The following is a 22,037-nucleotide window of genomic DNA, read 5'->3' on the forward strand; positions in this document are numbered from 1 at the left end:
TTTTATTGGGGGGTTTTCTGTATCTCAAAATTCTAAAAGTCATAACTAATTCAGTTGGATTTCTTTTACTAAATGTTGAAAGGTCCTGACTAATACAGGTTCCTACTTAAAGAGAAACTGTGGAAAAGACTTTCAGCGCTGGTTATATGACACAGTCAACAATTCCTCTGCACACAAAGATAGTATAAATAAAATTGGACAAAATTGTCAAACACAACCGATTGTTTCAGGGCATTGGAAGTCAAACACAATTTGAGAAACATCTATTCTTGAAAACTGCTAAAAATTCTAGTAGGAACTGTAGATGTCTGTGAACTTCTTGCCTGAGGCTGCTTCTTTCCTGCCCTGTTGCCCCAGAACTATAGTTTTACTAGTGTAGTTTTAACTAGTGTAGGTGGGGCTAGCCAAGAAAACGAGTAGCTTTGCTGCTGGAGGGGGTGGACTTGATTTGTGGTGGGAGGTCAAACACCATGGCTTTGACAGCTGAAGGGAATATTATAATAGTGCATCTGCTATGGAAGACAGCATGGTGGTTCCTCAAAATATTAAACACAGAATTACCATTTGCTCCAGCAATTCCCCTTCTGAGTATATACTCAACTGAAATCAGAGACTCAGAGATATTTGTACATCCATGTTTATAGCAGCATTATTTGCAATAGCCTAAAGGTGGAAGCAACCCAAGTATCCATTGATGGATGATTGGGTAAATAAAACGTACTATATACATACAATGGAATATTATATAGCCTTTTAAAAGAAAGAATTTCTAACACATGTAAAACAAATCATGAGAATAGAAAGGAGAAAATGACAGTTGCAGTTGGAGATTTAAAATTCCTCTTAGCAATTGATAGAACAAGACAAAGTCAACAAGGGTATAGAAAACCTGAATTACACTAGCAACCAACTTGAAATATTTGACAACTATAGAAAACCATCCAACAACATCAGAATACACATTCTTTTCAAGCACAAATGAAACATTGTCCAGAATAGATCATATGGTAGGCCACAAAACAAGTGTCTGAAAATTTTAAAAGGATTGAGAACATACAAAATACGTCTCCTACAATGGAATTAAATTAGACATCAACGACAGAAAGAAATCTGAGAAATTCCCAAATATTTGGAAATTAACACATTTTTAAATAACCGATGGGCCAAAGAAGAAATCACAGGGAAAATTAGAAAATATCTAAAACTGAATGAAAAGAAAAATGTCAGATTTAAGGGAGGCAGCTAAAGCCGTGCTTAGAAGGAAATTAATGTCATTTTAAAAACTTACACTAGAAGGAAGACAATCTAAACTTCCAACTTACATTCCCACAAAAGCTTGCTCAAGAAAGTAGCAAAAGAGGAGTGAATCAAACCTAAATTAAGTAGAAGTAAGGAAATAGTGACGATCAGAATAGAAATCAATGAGTTAAAAAAAAAGAAAAGAGAGGGACTTTCCTGGTGGCACAGGGGTTAAGAATCCACCTGCCAGTGCAGGGTACACAGGTTTGAGCCCTGCTCCAGGAAGATCCCACATGCTGCAGAGCAACTAAGCCCATGTGCCACAACTACTGAGCCTCAATATTAAAGAAACAAGCAACCCAATCCAAAAATGGGCAGAAGACCTAAACAGACATTTCTCCAAAGAAGATATACAGGTTGCCAACAAACACATGAAAAGATGCTCAACAGCACTAATCATTAGAGAAATGCAAGTCAAAACTACAATGAGGTATCACCTCACACCAGTCAGAATGGCCATCATCAAAAAATCTACAAACAGTAAATGCTGGAGAGGGTGTGGAGAAAAGGGAACCCTCCTACACCATTGGTGGGAATGTAAATTGGTGCAGCCACTATAGAAAACAGTATGGAGGTTCCTTAAAAAACTAAAAGTAGAGTTACCATATGATCTACCAATCCCACTCCTGGGCATACATCTAGACAAAACTATAATTCAAAAAGATACATGCACCCCTATTTCACAGCAGCACTATTTACAATAGCCAAGACATGGAAACAACCTAAATGTCCATCAACAGATGAATGGATAAAGAAGATGTGGTGTATATATACAATGGAATACTACTCAGCCATAAAAAAGAATGAAATAATGCCATTTGCAGCTACATGAATGGACTTAGAGATTATCATACTAAGTAAATCAGAAGGTCAAATACTGGGACTTCCCTGGTGGCGCAGTGGTTAAGAATCCGCCTGCCAATGCAGGTGACACGGATTCAAGCCCTGGTCCAGGAAGATCCCACATGCCACGGAGCAACTAAGCTTGTGTACCACAACTACTGAGCCTGTGCTCTAGAGCCTGCGAGCCACAACTACTGAGCCTGCGCACCACAACTACTGAAGCCCGCATGCCTAGAGCCTGTGCTCCGCAACAAGAGAAGCCACCGCAATGAGAAGCTCAAGCACCGCAACTAAGAGTAGACCCCGCTCACTGCAACTATCTTCTAACAGACTGAATCCCTGCAACCCTCAGTTGGGAAGCGCTGCCCTGCGGCAATGAATCTGGTTTGTTAAGTCGCTGCTGTGACGTCATCCAGGACTCAGCCAGGAGTGGGAGGTGCTCTAGAATTTTCAGGTCTCCCTCTTCCCCCAGTCAGTTCCTCCATCTCAGACTCCATGGGCTGAGCCATTCACGTGGGTCCTTTGTTACCCCCACGTGGGTGAGAATCTGGAAATACAATTTTACAATTTAAAAATGACATCGGTATTTTTTGTCAATCGAACTACACTTGGTGAAATCCCTTCTGCACTAACTTGAGGAAGAATCAGACCTCGAGTCCGCATTTCCGGCTCATGGGTCTCCCCTGGTGTCTCAGCAGTTGTTAGAGCGATGAAAGCTGAGGTGCGGGGGTGGGGGGATGGAGGGATAGGGGGAGCGGGCAGAGCTGCCCTGGAGAAGCTCCAAGCCAGAGGCAGGACCTCAGATGCACATCCGCTCCGGCCCTGCCTGACCCCACCCACATTTGTCGTGTTGTCCATTTTAGTAACTTACACCAGCTAACTAGGAAGGAGATTCTGTGCCGTTCTTATGAAAAACAAACCACCAGTTAGCATTACATTTGAGGTTGTTTGAAAGTTCTGTGAAAGAAAAGCCCAACCGTGATCTTGGGACAATTAATTTTAAGACACGTGATTTCAAAGGCTATAATTATATTTCAAGAATATTGCTGATCACCAACATTTGAAACATGCTTTTGCTCCCCCTTTCACAAAGATCATTTTGACATGTTTGCATCTGGGAATTTCTTTCTTGGCAACACTTGTAAAAGCATTGAACTGGGTAAAACTGACATTCTAAACATTCTAAGTCTGTCTTTGATTCTTTCAGAAAAGAGAATAAGGAATAAAAGGGAAGGGAAGGCCATTTAACATCATTAAAACGTCGTCAAAGGTTTGACAGCCTTGTGCTATGGAAACCTAAAACAAAACGGAAGTAGTTTCAAAAGGATGAATTTGGGGATTTTCCACAACTTTCCCCACCTCCTTTGCAGAGATGTAGAAGCTGAGGCCAAGTGATATTAGGGGACCCCGTCCACCCCCAGGACACAGCCTGGTTAATAGCAATGCTCCTTCTGGACAGGTCACCACACATCCAGTCCAGGTAGGAGGCCCCACCAGTCTCTCTGCAGATCATTTTCATCACCTGCCTCCTAATTCTAAATCATCACCATTTAGATCATCACCATCATCTAAATCAGCAGCAGCAGCAGCAACAGAAAGAGCACAAACAGCCACCTTCTAATTTTAAAAGTATGTTTGTTGGGCTTCCCTGGTGGCACAGTGGTTGAGAATCCACCTGCCAATGCAGTGGACATTGGTTTGATCCCTGGTCCGGGAAGATCCCACATGCCGTGGAGCAACTAAGCCCGTGAGCTACGACTATGGAGACTGCGCTGTAGAACCCATGAGCCACAACTACTGAGCCTGCGTGCCACAACTACTGAAGCCCATGCGCCTAGAGCCCATGCTCCGCAACAAGAGAAGCCACCACGAGAATCCCACGCAACACGAGAGTAGCCCCCATTCACTGCAACTAGAGAAAGCCCGCACGCAGCAATGAAGACCCAACTCAGCCAAAAATAAATAAATAAAATAAATTTATAAAAATAAATAAATAAAAGTATGTTTGTTAAAAAGAGTGAGACGGCTCTACATATGCTGTCATGGAATACTGTAATGTATTCAGTGCAAAAAGCAAGCCACAGAGAAGTAAATTCAATATGAGTCCATTCTTTTTTTAAAAAAGATGTGTGTGTATATGCATGGTTTAAAAAAAATAAATGGAATCTCACACACACAAATGTCAGCTGATAAAAACAACAGGCCCCAAATGGAGTCACTTATGCTAAGCCCCATGTCACCAAACCAAGACATAACTTAATTAAAGGATTGACTCTCCCAGGAATGGAATCTTAATATATAAATAGACACTATACATTGCATGTTTACTCCTATTTTCAAAAAGAAAAAGTGAATAAAAATGATTTAAAAAAATCAGGGGGGCTTCCCTGGTGGCGCAGTGGTTGAGAGTCCGCCTGCCGATGCAGGGGATACGGGTTCATGCCCCGGTCCGGGAAGATCCCACATGCCGCGGAGCGGCTGGGCCCGTGAGCCATGGCCGCTGAGCCTGCGCGTCCGGAGCCTGTGCTCCGCAACGGGAGAGGCCACAACAGTGAGAGGCCCACGTACCGCAAAAAAAAAAAAAATCAGGGGACTTCCCTGGTGGCGCAGTGGTTAAGAATCCGCCTGCCAATGCAGTGGACACAGGTTCGAGCCCTGGTCCAGGAAGATCCCACAAGCCATGGAGCAACTAAGCCCGTGCGTCACAACTACTTAGCCTGCGCTCTAGAGCCCGTGCTCCGCAACTAGAAGCCACCACAATGAGAAGGCAGTGCACTGCAACGAAGAGTAGCCCCTGCTCGCTGCAGCTAGAGAAAGCCCGCGCGCAGCAACAAAGACCCAACACAGCCAAAAATAAATAAATAAATAGATAGCTAGTGGGAAGCAGCCGCATAGCACAGGGAGATCAGCTCGGTGCTTTGTGACCACCTAGAGGGGTGGGATAGGGAGGGTGGGAGGGAGGGAGACGCAAGAGGGAAGAGATATGGGAGCGTATGTATATGTATGGCTGATTCACTTTGTTGTGGAGCAGAGACTAACACACCATTGTAGGGCAACTGTGCTCCAATGTAGATGTTAAAAAAATAATAATAATAATGACCTATATGGGAAAAGAATCTGAAAAAGAGTGGATATATGTATATGTATAACTGATTCACTTTGCTGTACACCTGAAACTAACACAACATTATTAATCAACTATACTCCAATAAAAATAAAAATAAATAAATAAATTTATTTTTAAAAAAATCAGGAATGGCTTAGGTAGGTGGGTGACCTGCCTTGTAGACCCCTGCCATCTGTCACCTAAGGGAAAGTGATCAACCCACTTTCGCACCATGGATAACCTCCTTGTCCTGCTCCCTTCTGCCTCGAAAAGTCTCTCATTTTTTACAGCTCCTCGGAACTCCTTTGTATCTGCTAGATTCAGGAATCGTTGAATAAAGCCAACAGATCTTTCAAATTTACTCAGATGCACTTTGGTTTTTAACCAGATCCACAGAGGACTTCGTGGAGGGTGCCTTCCTCCCTCCCTCCATCCAGGGGAGCTCAGGCCCCATGCTGCCCTCCACTCTGTGAGGTCCTCCCTGAGCCCCCAAGGCTGCCCTGGGGCTGCCATGGAGCCCCCTGCAGGCCCAGTGAGGGGGGCCCCTGGGGATCTCCCCAGCCCACCACCCATGGGGGGTGTAGGATGGACACGATCAGAGGAGGAAGTTAGACACAAATTCCCCTGAATTTGAAAAGGCTGATCCCAATGAGGGGGCTGTTCTCTGGGAGGACCATAGGTGCCCCCAACTTCGTCTACGGGGACACCCCTCAGATGCTCCTCACCTGCCCCAAAGTTTCCATCTTCCGGCCCCTCCACTAGAACCGCAACCCCACTGCCTGCCTTCTCTGAACTGCCCCTCCACTGCTCAGCAGGGCTGAGGTCCCCCTTCTCTTCCTGAGGGTCTACCAGACCCCTTTCCTTTGTAAAATCGCACCTCCTTCTCCACTCTGGGAAGTGCTCCAGAATCAAATTCTTTTGGGTTTTGTGATCTTGGTGAGTGAGGAGGGGGAAGGCAGGACCAGTCTTCCTAGGAGTGGAGGGGGTACTGGGGGGTCCTGTCTGTCAAATGTACAAATACTCTGAGAGACTCGGGATGTAAGGGAGGGAGTGGGAGGGGGTAAGAGCGTGCGAAGGGCTTTAACTTTTCACTCCGTGTGTTTCCATATTGTTGCTTTTTTTTTTAAACAACGAACATGAATTCATGTTTCACTTGCGTAATTACAAAGATGAAACAGAGGGGCTTCCCTGGTGGCGCAGTGGTTGAGAGTCCACCTGCCGATGCAAGGGATACGGGTTCGTGCCCCGGTCCGGGAAGATCCCACATGCCGCGGAGCGGCTGGGCCCGTGAGCCATGGCCGCTGAGCCTGCGCGTCCGGAGCCTGTGCTCCGCAATGGAAGAGGCCACAACAGTGAGAGGCCTGCATACCAGAAAAAAAAAAAAAAAAGATGAAACAGAGGTTAAGCCTGTCCTCGAGAGTGTGCCCTGCTGATCCTCAGGCATTGATTTTTCCAAGTTTGAGGAAAAACTTTTAAGTTTTAGGTAGCACCGAGAGACTGTACACATTTTATCAAATCTAATTCTGTCACCACTTGAGCATTTTCAAGACTGCAGTGATACTTGGTCTTAAGGAAGGGTTTACCATAGAACATCAAACAAGGGCTCAATCGGAGCTTGCTTTTAAGGGGCTGATCTGACCCTCAGCAGAGCAGCTGGTCAGCCCGTATCCCAAGTTATGTTGGTTTCTTGGTCCACTTTGGTGACTATCTTTTTCAAGGTATGATCCATTGCTGCAGTCTTTCCCGTAGACTGAGGTCTCCAGGAAGCATGAGCTTCCACTGATTTCCGAGGGCCCGAGACACGCCTTGAGTCACCTTGGCTTTGAAAGCTCCTCTGCTGTCACTTTGAATTGAAAGAGGCAACCCAAAACAAGGGGTCATTTCTTTGAGTAAGGCCTTTGTTCCCTAGGAAGGTTTCTCTGTCCTGCGTGGAGAAGCTTCACCCCATCCTGTGAAGGTATCACAAACACCAGCAAATATCTACAATGTCCCCCGGCCCCTGGTATAACAGTGAAGTCTATTTACCAATCGTCTCCTGGTTCTGTCTCTCAGGTTTGCACCTCTTTTATCATCGGGGGTGGCCCGGTTTTAAGATTGTTTCTGGTGCAGATTAGGCAATTTTGTGTTACCTTTTGGATGGTCCTTTGCATTTGTGGAGCAATAATAAACTTGCACAGCTCATGAGCGGTTGCATTCCTCCCATGTTGGGTTCCTTGATGCAGACCCCTAGTAATTCTTTCCCTTAAATGCTTGGGCCTCTGTGGTTGTTCGGTACTGATGACCATCTAAATCTCATGAAGTTAGAGTCAGCATGAAATCCCCCTGCGTCCGCTCTCTCTGGATGCTAAGCCTTAAACAGGGAGAGGTCCACACCTGAGATGAGTGCTAGGGCCTGAGGATCTGGGTTTTGGGTTCTGGCCGCCTGTTTTGCGGCCTGATAGTTACATAGTAAAGGAAATAATTTGGCTGTTCAGTCTTTTGGTGGCCCAGGCAATGTCCTGTGGCTATTCTTCCCACACTGTAACAGAGTCTAGTAAGGCCAGGATCCCCTCTGTGTGTTTAGTTTCTTTCCTTCCTGATGTTAGTAGACCTCTCTTTCCATCTGGCCCCATGTGCATGCACGACAGAGAATGCAAACTTAGAATCAGTATAAAAACCTTTTTCTTTGCTCCAAGCTGCAGGGCTCTGTGGGGGCCTCTGAGCTCAGCCTTCTGGGCAGATGTACCTGGAGGGGGTTCTGCTCCTAGGCCTTCCTGATGAGCTACGATTGCACAGCCCCGTCCATGAAGCTGCTCCGTCTGTAACCGTTTCCACATCTGAATTTTCTAATCTGATCAGTCAGGTCAGCTCTGTTAGAACACACTTCAATTATCTGTATGGTAGGGAATGCCTTAGAGCTTTCCTCAGTCCAGCTTAATGACTCACTGTCATTTCCTTTAAGAGCTTCATATAGGGATTTGGCCATGAGTCCAAAGTTAGGAATCCAAGTATGACAAAACCCAGCCATTCCCAGCATCCTCCTGGTTGCCTTCTGGTGGTGGGTACAGCCACCCTAGCCCATGCTTCCCTTCGGTCTGGCAATAAGTCTCTTTGTCCTCTTGATAACTCAAATCCTAGATATTTTACAGTTGGTGGAGACACTTGTGCTTGTCCCTTGGAGACTTTCCATCTCCAGTCTGCCAGAAAGTTTAAAGTAAGGATTGTATTTGGTCTGAAACTGCCTTAGTTTTACTAGCAATGAGTATATCATCCACATATTAGAATAAGACTCCCTCATATAATTGGAGATCCCTTAAGTCCTGGGCTAAGGCTTCCCTGAAGATGGTGGGGGCCTGCTTCCATCCTTGTGGGAGGCCCATTCAACAATTTTGTTCTTTTATATTAGTGTCTGTATCGTCCCATTCAAAGGCAAATAGTTACAGGAATTCGGGACTTAGGGGTCTGTAGTAAAAGGCATCTGTTAAGTCCAGCAGAAGTCCAGATAAAAGTCTCCAGATAAAGTTGTAAGCAAAGTATAAGGATTTGGCACCACCGCATGTGTATCCTCTACACATTAACGGCCCTTAAAACCTGTATAAACCAGTCATCTCTGGTCCCAGGTTCTTGTACCAGCAGGATGGGAGTGTTATATGGGATTGACAAGGTCCGATTAATTGGCATTTAAGAAAGCTGCTTATCAGAGGCTTTATCCCTTCCTTTGCATCCCTCTTTAAAGGGTGTTGCTTTAAATTTGGAGCCTGGGCACCTGGATGGAGTTTTACTACTGTTGGGTCAGACATCCAGGCTCTTCCCGGCCTCCTACCATCCCAAACATATGCTCTTACCTTTTGTAGAATTTCTTCAGGGGCTCCTGGGTGTGGCTTGTTTCCCCGGAGTAATAGTGCAGCTTGAAGGGGGGAAGCCTGATCTGAGAATACTTTAATGTCTATTTTTTCTGGTGAGGAAATCATTTAATTTTGTTAGTAGATCCCAGAAGGGATCTCCCAGAAGAAGATCCTACTCCCAGAAGGAACTAGGGCATTGAGGCATATACAGAAAGCTGTGCTTTAAATACGTTTTCCCCAATTATATAGATCAGAGGTAGGAAGGGGGGAGGGTGCACACATACAAAACCCCTGGTTGACCTTGATCCTCTGGACCTGCAGGAACTCGTCTCCACGGATATGGCCCTGCCTGAAGCAGAGGACCCCTGGGTCGAATTGAATACCCTGGTGGGTTCAGGGAGGGGAGACCGATCCCCTTGACTGTCTGGTAAGGAAGGTGCAGGGCTGGGGCAGGACCTGAGACCCCCGGAGGACTTTTGGTGGAAGCCTGGACTCCACGGGCAGGGATCCCCCTTCTCACAGTGTGGGGGCTGCAGGAGGCGCAAGAAGAGGAGCCAGATGTAGTAAGTCGAGGTCATTAGGCTCTGGCTCAGGCAAGACAGGCTTTTTCTGAGGGTCTTCCCTCCGCCGCTGATGAAAAATGTACAAAATAACCTAGAAAAACCAGTTGAGGTCAAATGTCAGGAGCCCAGGACTTGTACCTGTTACACTTGATCCGAGGGGAGTTGACCATCGATGGTAGGATAGCCCCGTGGTCTCCACCGGGGAGTCCATCCTCTGAAGGCCCACTGGGTTCCTCCACTGTGGTGCTCGATACAATTTACTTCTGGGCAGCAAAACCACAGAAGAGCCTGGAACAACCGTCTTTAACAAACACCTGCCGCCTCTGCCTGGCCTCTGTGGATTGCGCCTGACGTTGACCAGAGTCTCATCAGAAACTCCAGGTCTGCGTGATGCTGCAGCATTGGCTGCACCTGGGAAACCCTTGTGTTCATGGGAGACGGAGGGAAGCACCAGGTTTGCCCATCCGCGGCTCAGAGCACGCTTTGCTCCTTGTGGGGGAGCACCTGGGCACACCCGGGCCTGCCCCTCCACCCCTCTACCCTCAGCACTGGTTCTGAGGGCTGAGCGAGCCCCTCCAAGGATGGCCATTTAGAGAGAGAGAGAGAGAGAGAGAGAGGGAGAGCGAGAGAGAGAGAGCGAGCAAGCAAGCAGCCCCTAGGTTAAGGCTTCATCGATACCCCGGTTTCAAACAGTCTGTGGACTGCAAATCTCTGGAAAATGGCCTTCCCTCACTCCCCACAAAAGCAGAGGGGAAACAAGAACCTTAGGATTTAGGAACCAATTCTGTCTCCTACTTTGGTTTCTGGAAAGAAGCAGGCAAATGTGGTGGTATCTATCCACAGCTTGGCCATGAGAATTCCCGGGACAAGAGACTGGGGAACGGTCGTCCCAACGATGAGCAGCTCTGACGAGGCTCACCGAGGGGACAGTGGAAAGCTTTCCCCTAGAGGAGAGTGTCCAGAGCTGTGGCCTAGAGGTCTGTCTGTCCGGCAGCTCCAGGACTGCAGCCGATGCGGTCACAGCCTAATAGTTCCCCCGTGTGCTGAGTGCAGGCTTGCCTGTTGCAGAGGAGCCTCGGGGAGTCCAGGCTCCACGTCACTCACCACCTTGGACAGTGAGGAGGGCGGGAGAGGTGACGGTATCACCCTGAAGAAAGTGAGGGGCTCTCTTAGACCCAAAGTTGAACTTGAGAGAGGAACTCAGGAAGATACAGGGTAAAATACTCAAGCCCTCACTTCCTTTCTGAGCATGTACGGGTATAATCTTCCTGGTAGATGACCAAAATAGTTTACCTCCCCAGCAGAGATCACAGACAAGATAATCTAGACATCTGGGCAATTTCCAGGTAGAATACACTCAGCCCAAGGTCTCCATTGAGCCCTTGGCCTCTGGTACCATTGCCAATGTTTGTTCCTCCCAGCAAACTTTCCTTTTAAACATACACATATATATACACACTTAAGCAGTTCAATTTTAACTCCCTCAATTTTGTATGAGTTTGGCTCATACAAAAGAGTGTTAAAATTGTCAGTGAAGATAAGAAACAAGGTCCTACTGTACAGCACACGGAACTATATTCAGTGTCCTGTGATGAACCATAATGGAAAAGAACATGAAAAAGAATATATATATATAATATACCTGTCATTTTGCGGTACAGCAGAAATTAACAACATTGTAAATCAACTATACTTTAATAAAATTTAAAAAAAAATTTTCAGTCAGGAAAACCCAAAATGTGTCCAATTGTATAAAGGCTCTTCCCTTGTAAGAAATGGGGATAAAGCTGATTTCACCTGATTTCTCCTCTCTTTTGCAAAACAAGTGTAATTGTAAAATAGTATTATAATTCAAAGACACATTCTTGGGCCATTTTTTCCCCCGACTCCAGCTGATATTGGGACCAGGCAATACTACAAAAGAAAATAATTTTCTTTTTCAAAACTCCAGTATACCATCTACAGTAGGAAGTCATACAGAACAAGAACATAGTATGTTAAAATTTACAGAATAAAAGCACATAGCAAAAAGAACCGTATTGTTACCAGAAAGGACAGGTACAAACAGAGCAAAGCACTGAACTTGCTGATAGAGTTCCATACACACATGCTTCTTAGACATTACCTGCATTAGAAACATTGTCTCCAGCTTCAAGATACTTCAGCCTTCTCAGGCCACCCTCTAGACCTCTTTACCATTTAGAAGCTATTTTCAACAACCCCTCTAAAATTTTTCTTAACAAGTTTTGTTTGTGTTTGGAAGATTTTTTTGCTTGTTTGTTTTACACTTGGCTAAATGTAGGCCAAGTATGACTACTGTATTTTTTATTGAAACTGAAAGTAATTATATAAAATCCTTGTTTGTTTTGTTACTGCCTTTACAATCTCAACCTTCCTTAAATGTCTAATAACATTGCCCCACCTGTTTTGTTTCTCTTTCATCTCTGCCTTTCATTAAGGCACTAAAGACACACAGCTATGCTTTTTAATCCATGCTGACCACCCATTCAGAAAGAGACGATTTCTCCTAGCTCCCATTTCTCCTTTACCTTCTCACCCCAACAAGGTAATCAGGTCTGGTTCCATCAATAATACACACCTGTATCAATACCACCAGACAATCATATTAGGCACAGGTGAAAACCCGACACCTCCATAGGGCAATGTTTCTAGACAGGAGCAATGTCTTATCTCCTGAGTCAGGGGACTCATTACTATCAGGTTTAATAAAGTTTTGCTAAAGTCATCCAAGAGCCAACCCCTATTGGACAATCCGAGCAATAAAACAGTCAGACAAACCCAAAACCCTGGGACTCTGACCCAGGATTCAGGACTCTAACCAGATCCTCTGAGTACCTCAGTGGCTGTGACCTATTATATTATCTCTCCAGGGTGGGACTCCACAAGCCTGACAAGGTTATTAGACAATTTAGGCACAGGTGCATTTTCACAAGGTTACTCACCCTGAAGACATCTGATATAGGAGCTGTTTCTTCTCAAAAGTGCAAGAAGCTCTGAGGAGACTGGAGCACCGTGGTGGGGAAGCAGGAATCCAACAGCCCACCCTCTAGGCAAATTCGGTCTAGGAGACCCAGCCACTCAGGGTCAGTGGCAAGGGCCCACAACCCACTCGGTGAATAAAATAAATTTAGTAAAAGAAAAAAAAAAAGAGCCTGAATCAGTGATTTACAAATGTAGCCAGTTTAATATTGTCATGAATTGTATCAGATGTTCAGATGTTGCAAAAAAAAAAAAAAAAAAAAGGACTGTCTGATTATATGCCACTTACATGGAGAGATTTAAGAGTAAAGAGACCTGACACGATGTGCCATTTTAAAGGTGTATCAGGGGCTTCCCTGGCGGCGCAGTGGTTGGGAGTCCGCCTACCGATGCAGGGTACATGGGTTCACCCCTGGTCCGGGAGGATCCCGCATGCCGTGGAGCGGCTGGGCCCGTGAGCCATGGCCGCTGAGCCTGCGCGTCCGGAGCCTGTGCTCCGCAACGGGAGAGGCCACAACAGTGAGAGGCCCGCGTACCGCAAAAAAAAAGATATATCAACCGTACAGCCCTGGCTTCACGCTTCTCACAGTGGTCCATGGGGTTGTCATAGGGATGGCCAAGTTCCCTGGGCTAAGAATGCAACATGTGCACAACATATTTAGGGGTGGAAGCATTTAAAAAGGAAGACTTGCTTCCTTGGGGTTGTTCACCATCTTGCCATTGACCCCATTTGCTTTAAGCAGCCACACTGTTCTGCATTCTTGGGTTTTCATCAAGTGTCAGGGACCAGCCTTTGCTTAGAGCAATATTCCAGCATTTGCTATGCAGATGTGGTTTTGCTTGATTTCCATGTGTTTGCTGCTTTACAGATGCTCTGATTGTTCATTATGCAAACCTAGTTTTGGGGGCCTCATAAATTCTGAGGTGGCGCATGCTGTTCAACAAGGAAGCTGGTCAAAATTTGTTTTGTCCTCTTACTTCAAACAGTTCTTCTTTCTCTCTTTTTTTTTGTTTGCCATGTGCCAATGTCCAAGTTTTCAGTAATTTTCCAGCTGTTGAATGGAGCTTCCTTTTTTTGCCCCACAAATACGCAGTTTGAAAGGATGCTTGACCCAAGAGCATTGCCCTGGTTGGAGAGTGGTGTTGGATCATAACAATTTGCCTCCCACCCTCCCATATTTTGGTACCATGATAACCAGAGTCACTGTTCTGTGTGTGTCTTTTATTTGACACACAAAAAGTACAGGTCCTGCCTGGAGACATGTGGAGTCCTTTTGAGGGAGTAAAATTTTCCCAAAGCACTGAATTCAGACTCATTGAATTCAAAGGAAGCCTTGGCATTCCAAACCACGCAACTGTGTGTGGGCCACAGAAACACCTGAGTGTGATAGGCAAACTCAGCCTTGACCACCCACCTGGACGGAAGCAGCTCATCCCTGCTCGATTCTGTCATCCACAACACATTGGTATTAGTCATGTTAGATTAAAAATAACCAGCAAACAATAAATGCACCCAGGCAATCGTGCACTGTAGGGAGTGGCCCCCACTGGCCTAGGCTTGTGTCCATTTGTGATTTATACTGTCACAGCCTGATCTGCATTTTTACATATTTCTCTCCTAAATAAATCTGACAGATCTCATTCCAGAAAGAAACTCTCGTTCCCCTGGTTGAGGATCACTGCTTCAGGGAGAAGCAAAGGGATGCTGAAGCTTCTGGAGAGGAGAGGGAAAAGAGAAGGACGAGGAGTCCCAGGATGTGGATTTCCTTCTTTCTCAAACATGTCAAATCCTGAAGGACATGGTCTTCCAAAGGAAAACCAATATTAGAGTCAAACCCACCGTCTTCAAATAAGCCATCTGAGCTTGTGAGGCTGGAGTGAGGCACACTGAAGGTGAGGAAGGGGCTGTGAGCCCCCAGGAACACAGGCGGACCCTGAAAACTGAAAAAGGCAAAAAAAGGGATTCTCAGACTCCAGAAGGAACCTCCCCTGCTGGTACTTTGACCTTGGCCCGTTGACATGGATTTTGAACTTCTGACCTTCAGAACTGGAAAAGAACAAATTTATGCCGTTTTAAGCCCTGAGTTTGTGGTGTAATTTTTAACAACAGCAGTGGGGAACTGCTCCAAGTGGTATCGAAGCCCAGGTTTTCCAGTGGTTCCCCCAATGCCAGAAACCCTTGTTTATATGTTCACTCCTTCACTCACTGTCAGATAATCAGAAAACAGCAGCTTTTGCTCAGGTGTGTGGTTATAAAAGCCATTTTCTCAATTCAGAGAGGAGAATACCCTTCATGGTGTTTGTCTGACCCCTCTTTACTGTCCTTGTGTGGTCAGTGGCCCGACCTCTTCCACGTTTCCCTAAAGGAAGAGTCAGTGAGACAGGAAAAGTGCCCCCAAATGAAGGTGCTTTGCTCAGTCAGTAACACAGGGGTCCTGGTGTCTGAGGACGTGCTCAGACTGACACAGTGTCTACCTTGGCACAGACCAGGTTGCGGGAGGGTAGCTCGTGTCCCAGAGTGACCGTCTAACCTGCTCTGCCACTCAGCAGGGATTAGGGGCTGCTGCAACAAAGTACACGGAGCAGACGGCTATAAACGACAGACTCATTTCTCATGGTTCTGGAGGCTGGAAGTCCAAGATTCAGGTGACTGCAGATTTGGTGCCTCCTGGCTCACAGATGGCTGTCTTCTCGCTGTGTCCCCCACATGGTGGTCAGGGTGGGGGAGCTCTCTGGGGCCTCTTTTACAAGGGCACTAACCCCGTTCATGAGGGCCCCACCCTCATGACCTAATCAGCTCCCAAAGCACCCCCTCCAGCACCATCAAGTCGGGGGTTAGGATTTCAACATATATATTTGGGGGGGATGCAAAATTTCATCTACAGTGGGGGCTGGCTTCTGACTCTAGTCTCATCCCTGGTTTCTCACTCTAATTCCTCATGGAATAATTTAGCTGATTAATTACAAGGAATTTTTTGTGTGTTTTTATTACAATAACAAAATTTTCAAGGAAAAGGTGGAATAATGCAAAATCTTGCAGTTTATGACATTAGTGTGCTTTTCAACAAATTGAAATGTTTACTATTTAAAATTTTCATTACGGGACATTTCAAACATACCCAAAGGTAGAGAGAACAGTATAAGGAACTCCCCGAGTAGCCATCACCCATCCAATAGTTCTCCATACATGGCTGGTCCCATTTCATCCCCCCACCCTGCAAGTCCCGAATACAGTCACTTCATCAGTAACTACTTATGTGACTATTTTAAAGAACCACTGGTATAAACAGAAAACACAAAATTCAGAAGGTAGAAAGCAAAGTCCGGAAGATCTGACGTGATGCTTCCCTGTCCCCCTCCAGTCAAGCCCCATTCCCCAGAGGCAATGACTGTAACTGTTTCTAACTAATTCCTTTTAAACGGAGGACCTCTTAGTCCTACGAAAAGGAGATTTCACCTAAGAAATCAGCATACGAACTGGTAGACTGAGCTCAGTATATTTCATTGATGGTGAGAATGGCCAGATTGGACTATAATTGTAGATCAGTTAATATTTGTGGCTCGATTGATCCTGGAGTCACCTAAAGACAGATGCTAATCAAAACTCAGTTCTAAAGCACCCATTTTGCACCTTTACCTCGGCCACACACAGAATGTAAGAACTAGAAAGGCCCTTAGCACTAGTTTTGTGGAGCCCTGGGAGGTGAGGGAATTGAGACCAGGAGGTCAAGCTGGTGACAGAGGAGGGCTCAGAATCTGGTTCTCTTGTGTCCAGCGCTCTGTCCACCGTGTGCCCTAAATTTTTCCCACAGCCTGTCTATGCTGGAGCACACTGTGTCTGTGTGATGGGCATTACCATGACCCATAACTGGGGGCAGACGCTCCAGGTTCTGAAATATGCCCTTGGAGAAGGAATCCTTACGGCGTTTGATGGAGCAGCCAGTAGAGTGTTTCACATGCCAGAGCCAGCCACAGACAATTCTTCCCAGGATTCTCGAACAGAACCCATCTGACAAAACGTCACTAAGGCCCCACTGTGGGCTCTGCTCCTGCCCCGTGCTCACGGCAGGCAGCTCGCCTTAAGCTGCCATTTGTGCGTCTCTGAAAAGTTTATAGAGTTCGCTGCATCCAACAGTTCATGGGTTCCTCCTCCTTTACAGCGGGTGCTTGTAACCCTGGTTTTACATAAAAGGGAATGAGATTCAGACCTGCTCAGTGACCCGGGCAGGACGTGCATTCGGTCAAGGGCAAAGCTGGGGCTTAAACGACGGCCTGAGACCCCCGCCTGGGGCACCATCTTCACATCACATCTGGCTCACAGGTGAAACTGGGTACCTGTCCTGATTCAAGGTGAAAATATAAAACCTGACCGCTGTTTTGGAAGTCCATAAGCACAGTGTGTGTTTCTCCTGGCACCAGTTCTAATTTGGTGGTTTTGGAAAGGGCATTTCCGGCAGGAGGCAAGCAGGGCATGTGGGGAATTGGAAGCAGTTTAGTTTCTGGAGCACAAAATGGGAGCCAGGCAGGGGTGAGAGCAGAGGCTAGCAAGGTGGGCAAGGGCCACTCACGGAGGTGGGTGGTGCACCGTTAGGAGCTTGGATGTTATCCTCTAGGGAGCAGACGAGACGTGACTGTGGATTTTAAGCCAGGAGAAGTTTGGAAATATTTCCATTGTACCAAGGTCCTGGGGTGTGCCATGAGGAGGATGGGTTGAAGGTGTGAGGAGCAGAGGCGGAAGGAGCAGCCGGCGGGCTGCACGTCAGCCAAGTGAGAGATGGGAGAGGCGGGATGGGACACAGGGCCCAACGGCCGACTCAGGGAGCCCAGGGGAAAGGCTGATTTATTTGCATCCTCTCCTCATATTATTAGGCAGGATATTATGTGGCGCTACTCTCTGGTTTCACTTTTTTATTGAAAAAATTTAAGGTATAAAGAACACAGCCACACGCACAGGCGTTCAGTGTTCAGCAGGATGAGTTTTTTTTGGTTTGTTTTTTGTTGTTGTTTTTTTGGGGTGAGTTTTGACAGTTGTGTGACCCGTGTGAGCACCAGGATGCTGTGCAGATGCAGACAGTGGGGAGTGAGCAACTCTTCTTTTTCTCCTGCCGTGTCCCTAAAACACACAGCCGAGGACAAAGCCAGCACAACAGCCTTGAGGTTTCTTTGTTTTCTCCAATCTTCTGGATGACCCTAGAGAGATCCCAGAGGGACAAGGGTCAGGAACAAACACGGATGAGCACCAGTGCCGGTGGTGACGGTATCTTGGCATTTAGTGTGCCGGTGGTGACAGCATCTTGGCATTTAGCGATGCTGGCCGCAACCCACAAGTGCAGGGATCAGGACGGAGCTCGGCCCACGTCAATGGTGGCCGGGGAAGAGGCCACCACACAGCTTGTGCCGAGGGCTCGCGGGACAGACAGGGCCGCCAGGCGGAGTCTGAGGGGGCCCTGGGGCGCCCTGCATTAGGGTTCTTGGGTCCCAGGCTTCAGGGACACCAAGGCACCTGGGAGGTGCAGCTGCCACCAAAGGTGCTACAGAAGCAGATGTTCAAAGGCCCTGGGGCAGGAGAGGCATGGGCAGAGGGTGACCGCCTGTTGTTTGAAAGACCCATGTCACTTGACAGCCCACTGAGATGGTTTGGCTTTAGGGCCATCTTCACCATGTGAAGCACCTGATACCAAAGTGCTCGGCTTCCGTTTCAGTTTTTTACCTTGATGACAGATTTGCTCTTTTTAAAATGTCACAGAACAAGTAGAACTGTTTAAGTTATGCTTCATGCTTTTCTGTGGCTCATTTCATGTTTTTTTTTTTTTTTTTTTTTTCATTTCATGTTCTTTTGACAGTTCCAATATGTTTCTGCTCTTGAAAAATTGGTTTTGGCCAGAGACAGTGAGAACTGTTGCTAGAAGTCTCGGAGGCCCGGGGAAGGCGGGCCAGGCGTGGCCAGGACCGGGGCTGGATGGGCTCGGGGGGGCCAACTTCACCCAACTGGGTGCTGGGTTTCTGTGGCAGACGCTTTCCAGTAGGAGGGCAGCGGACCGGACTTCGCTGTGTGATGACAGCTATTCAGAAGTCTGGGTACCTGGTGAGGAAATTCTACGAAGTTTTAGTGATATTTATGAGAATTCTCACAATATATTGTCAAGTTTAAAGAGACAGCATTTCACTGATCCGGTTTTGTAAGAAAAAGTACACAGGTACATCTGGGTAGAGAAAAAATACTAAGAGAACACTGGATTGCTTGGGATTTGGGGCTGTGAAGAACAGAGACTCACTGAAATTTCTCAAGAAAATTGGTTCGTTGCAAGGAAACACCCACACAAGGATACAGGAAAAGCCAAAAACATGGGGCTGAGATCATTCTGGATTCAGGCAGGCCCAGAGCCTGTGCCATGGAGGCTTTGCTATGCCTTTGGACTGGCCAGCCTGCTACACCCTTTTCTGTCCCTTCACAATTCTGGCGTGCACAGGACCCATCGGGCCATGCTGGTCCTCCTGACGTCATTCTGTCGGTCAGGCCCCACCGCGAGCCACCGTTCTTTGAGCAGCTCCTGGTCCCCACACCCGGGAGAGAAGAGCCGAGGTCCACATCATGAGGTCCACCTCACCATCAGACCGGCTGCTGGGAAGCAGGCTGCTTTGGGACACCCGTGCTCCCTGGTCCAGCCAGCAAGGGACCCAGGTCCCGAGGTTACTGTGACTTGGCCTCTGAGCGCTGTGACCGGTGGGGCAATTCCAGGTGTGCTCAGATAATGCACACACGTTAACCTAACTATAACATGGATGATGGGGGGGGTGCAACTCCGCATGGTGCCGTGGCACCACCCCCGGAGGGCAGTCATCACCCGCAGGCTCCGGACCTGGCAGGTAGATGCCCCCTCACGCACCAGAGAGGCCAGCAGAGCGTGCTGTGAGGCCAGCTTCCTGCCGCTGCCTTGCTCTGCATTTAGCTTGGCCTTGAAAGCATCCAGAAGAGCCCCAGCCCTGACTGCCAGGCCTGTCTACTCAGTGCACCCATTTCTCAAGAGAAATATATGAATTTGAGAAATGATCGAATCATGGGTTTTTTTTTCCCCATCCATTTTGCGAATCCATTATTATCAGGAAAATCAAGCAGTAAATGCATAATAGTTTTCTCCTTTCCCCTATTTTCAGTGGATGTTTGTTTTTCTTTTCATCTAGAAATCAAAGAGAGAAAAAGAATGGGAGAGCCTTGGGCACAAAGACAGGGCTGTAGGTGACCTGCATGGCGGACGGGGCCCCCAGCAGCCCACATCCCTGGGCAGCGGAGGGGAAGGCAGGGGCTCTGCAGTTTGAATTTCGTCTCCAGAGTTGCCGAACACCTGCACCTCTTCAACTTCATTCAAGATTCCTGATCAATAAGAGAATGTGTTCCTTCAAGGGGTCTGATCCATTTCTGGAGCCTGGAGCAGGAGCCTGCCTGGCCTCCTGCCAGGGCCCAGGAATCCCTTGAGAGTCTGTGCTCCAGGGCCTTCTGGAACGAGCTCTATGTTCCGAGGTCTGCACTCGTGTCAGAAGGTCCCTGGGAGGAAATTGGGTAGGTCGACTCAGACAACTCACAAAAGGAGGGCTGTAGACACTCTGAGAGGCACGGTTTGCTTTAATAAATTAACAATTACCTTAGAACGATCATACTCTGGTGCTTCCTCCTCCCCCGGGTCACCGGGTCCTGCCAAGTGTACTGAACTCTTTATAAACTGGCACGAGCAAAGACATTCCAACTCAAGAATGTCATGGAGGCCCCACCATCAGGGCAGGAGGAACAGGGAATGGAGAAAAGCCCCGAAGGCAGTAGTTTCACAGACGGTAAACGTGGCAGCGGAGGCCAGTCCTAGGTCAGTGTGCTTTACTCAATCACAAATACATTCTTCTTCAAGAGCATTCTCATGGGATTTTAAAGTCGAGGTTTGGAGTTTCTTGCTGATGTTTTTGTTGGTTCTGATTAGTTTAAGGAAGTTGAGACGTGGCTGTTTAAATGAATACTGTGGCCTCACTTTACACTCTTCAAGTCCTTTACAAGGACGAAGAAGTAAATCCCAGGTAGGAAAAGACACAGAGTCGCAGGACTATCTGTCCTAAAATCTTATCGCTCAAATCTTAGATCCTGTTTGGAAGAAATTTATTAGAATTTGAGAACTGAATATATGTCATTGTCCGTCCATCAAAAAATGTGACTAGATCAACAGTTTGGGGGTTTTCAGTTACTATCAAGACTCTCCGTGGCACACAATTTTGTCTCCGTCATATGTTAGTTAGCATGTTTACCAGAGACTGGGTAGCTAGTCACTGAGAGGGACCCAGCTTTGGGGTGCTACAAAATTGACTTTTTAAGGAAAAATACTTCTGTTCGTGTCTTTTTTGAAACTGAAGTTTTAGTTATGTATTTTTTGAAAAGGTAAACTCATGCTCATGGCTCACAGTTCAGGTGATGACACGGTCTCCTTCCCACGCTGTCCTTCAGCCTCTCGTTTGCCCGCCCAGAGGCGGCCAAGGTTTCCACCTTCCTGTGAATCCCTCCAGATATTGTATTTGTCTACAAGCAAATGTGAACATAAACTTTTACTGTTTTAAGCACATTGTAGAATATCATACATAGTTCTAGGGTTTCTCGGTTGGTAGCCCCCTGGAGCAGCTGCAGAAGCAAACGAAAATCTCCCCAGCAACCCAAGTCTCCTGGGAATGCACACAAGCTTTTCCTCCAAAAGGACAAAACATAGGTGGAAATGGGCCACCACGAGTGAACCAGACATAAAAAGTTCAACCGCTGGAATTAAACGCATTGGAACGCTCCTCCGGCAAAATCTCTGGCTACTACAACCACCTGTGGTATCACCGCTGCCTTACTGACCGCCGATGTCCTTGACCGTCCGACTCATACACACACTGAGGGGCCCTCAGAATAAAGTCCTTGGCGAAAACACTCAGAAACGCTGCTGCTTCCTGTCAGCGAGGGTCTGTGCCCCAGACCAGCTCAGCCATCAATTCTACCAGTACGTGCTTTATTCCCCAAATACCCATAGGCATGAGTTTCAAAAGTTTAATTACCAATACTCCAATTTATTTTCTTAAAAAAACCCCAAACCTGAAGAATCTACTAGCAGTATCTGGAAGAAGATCTCCAGATACAATCCAGGGGGAAAGGCCACTTAAACAAGAGGCAAAACCAAAATCGTTAAGAGAAATATAGAACACGATCCTGAACTTTGTCCAAAGGCAGGGAATACAAGATCAGACTCAGAAGGAACATTCAACATAGGTGCTTGTACTTGACACCAAGGACTTAAAAATAAATAACCTGTTTTCCTGAGTTCCCTGCAGCCAAAGTATTGGATCTAACAAAGTTCTTAAATTTTTTGGCTGCCCACATTTAGCACCTACTAT

General features: G+C 46.8%; 1 protein-coding gene across 4 annotated transcripts in view; it reads right to left on the reverse strand.

Moving 5' to 3' along the window:
- Positions 1 to 16,156: 16,156 nt before the first annotated feature.
- Positions 16,157 to 22,037, reverse strand: part of TWSG1 (twisted gastrulation BMP signaling modulator 1) — a 43,115-nt gene continuing 37,234 nt past the window's right edge. For 3 of the 4 annotated variants that reach the window (XM_027088394.1, XM_027088393.1, XM_027088391.1), the window contains 2 exons: positions 20,276 to 21,189; positions 16,157 to 20,178 (listed from right to left, as the gene is read on the reverse strand). The gene's annotated coding sequence lies outside the window, so the exon portion shown is untranslated. The remainder of the gene's footprint in view (positions 20,179 to 20,275; positions 21,190 to 22,037) is intronic. The other variant, XM_027088392.1, reaches the window with a different exon arrangement.

This window comes from Aethalodelphis obliquidens, unplaced genomic scaffold, assembly GCF_003676395.1.
Source record: "Aethalodelphis obliquidens isolate GAN/ISIS:26980383/991018 unplaced genomic scaffold, ASM367639v1 scaffold63, whole genome shotgun sequence".
NCBI lineage: Eukaryota > Metazoa > Chordata > Mammalia > Artiodactyla > Delphinidae > Aethalodelphis > Aethalodelphis obliquidens.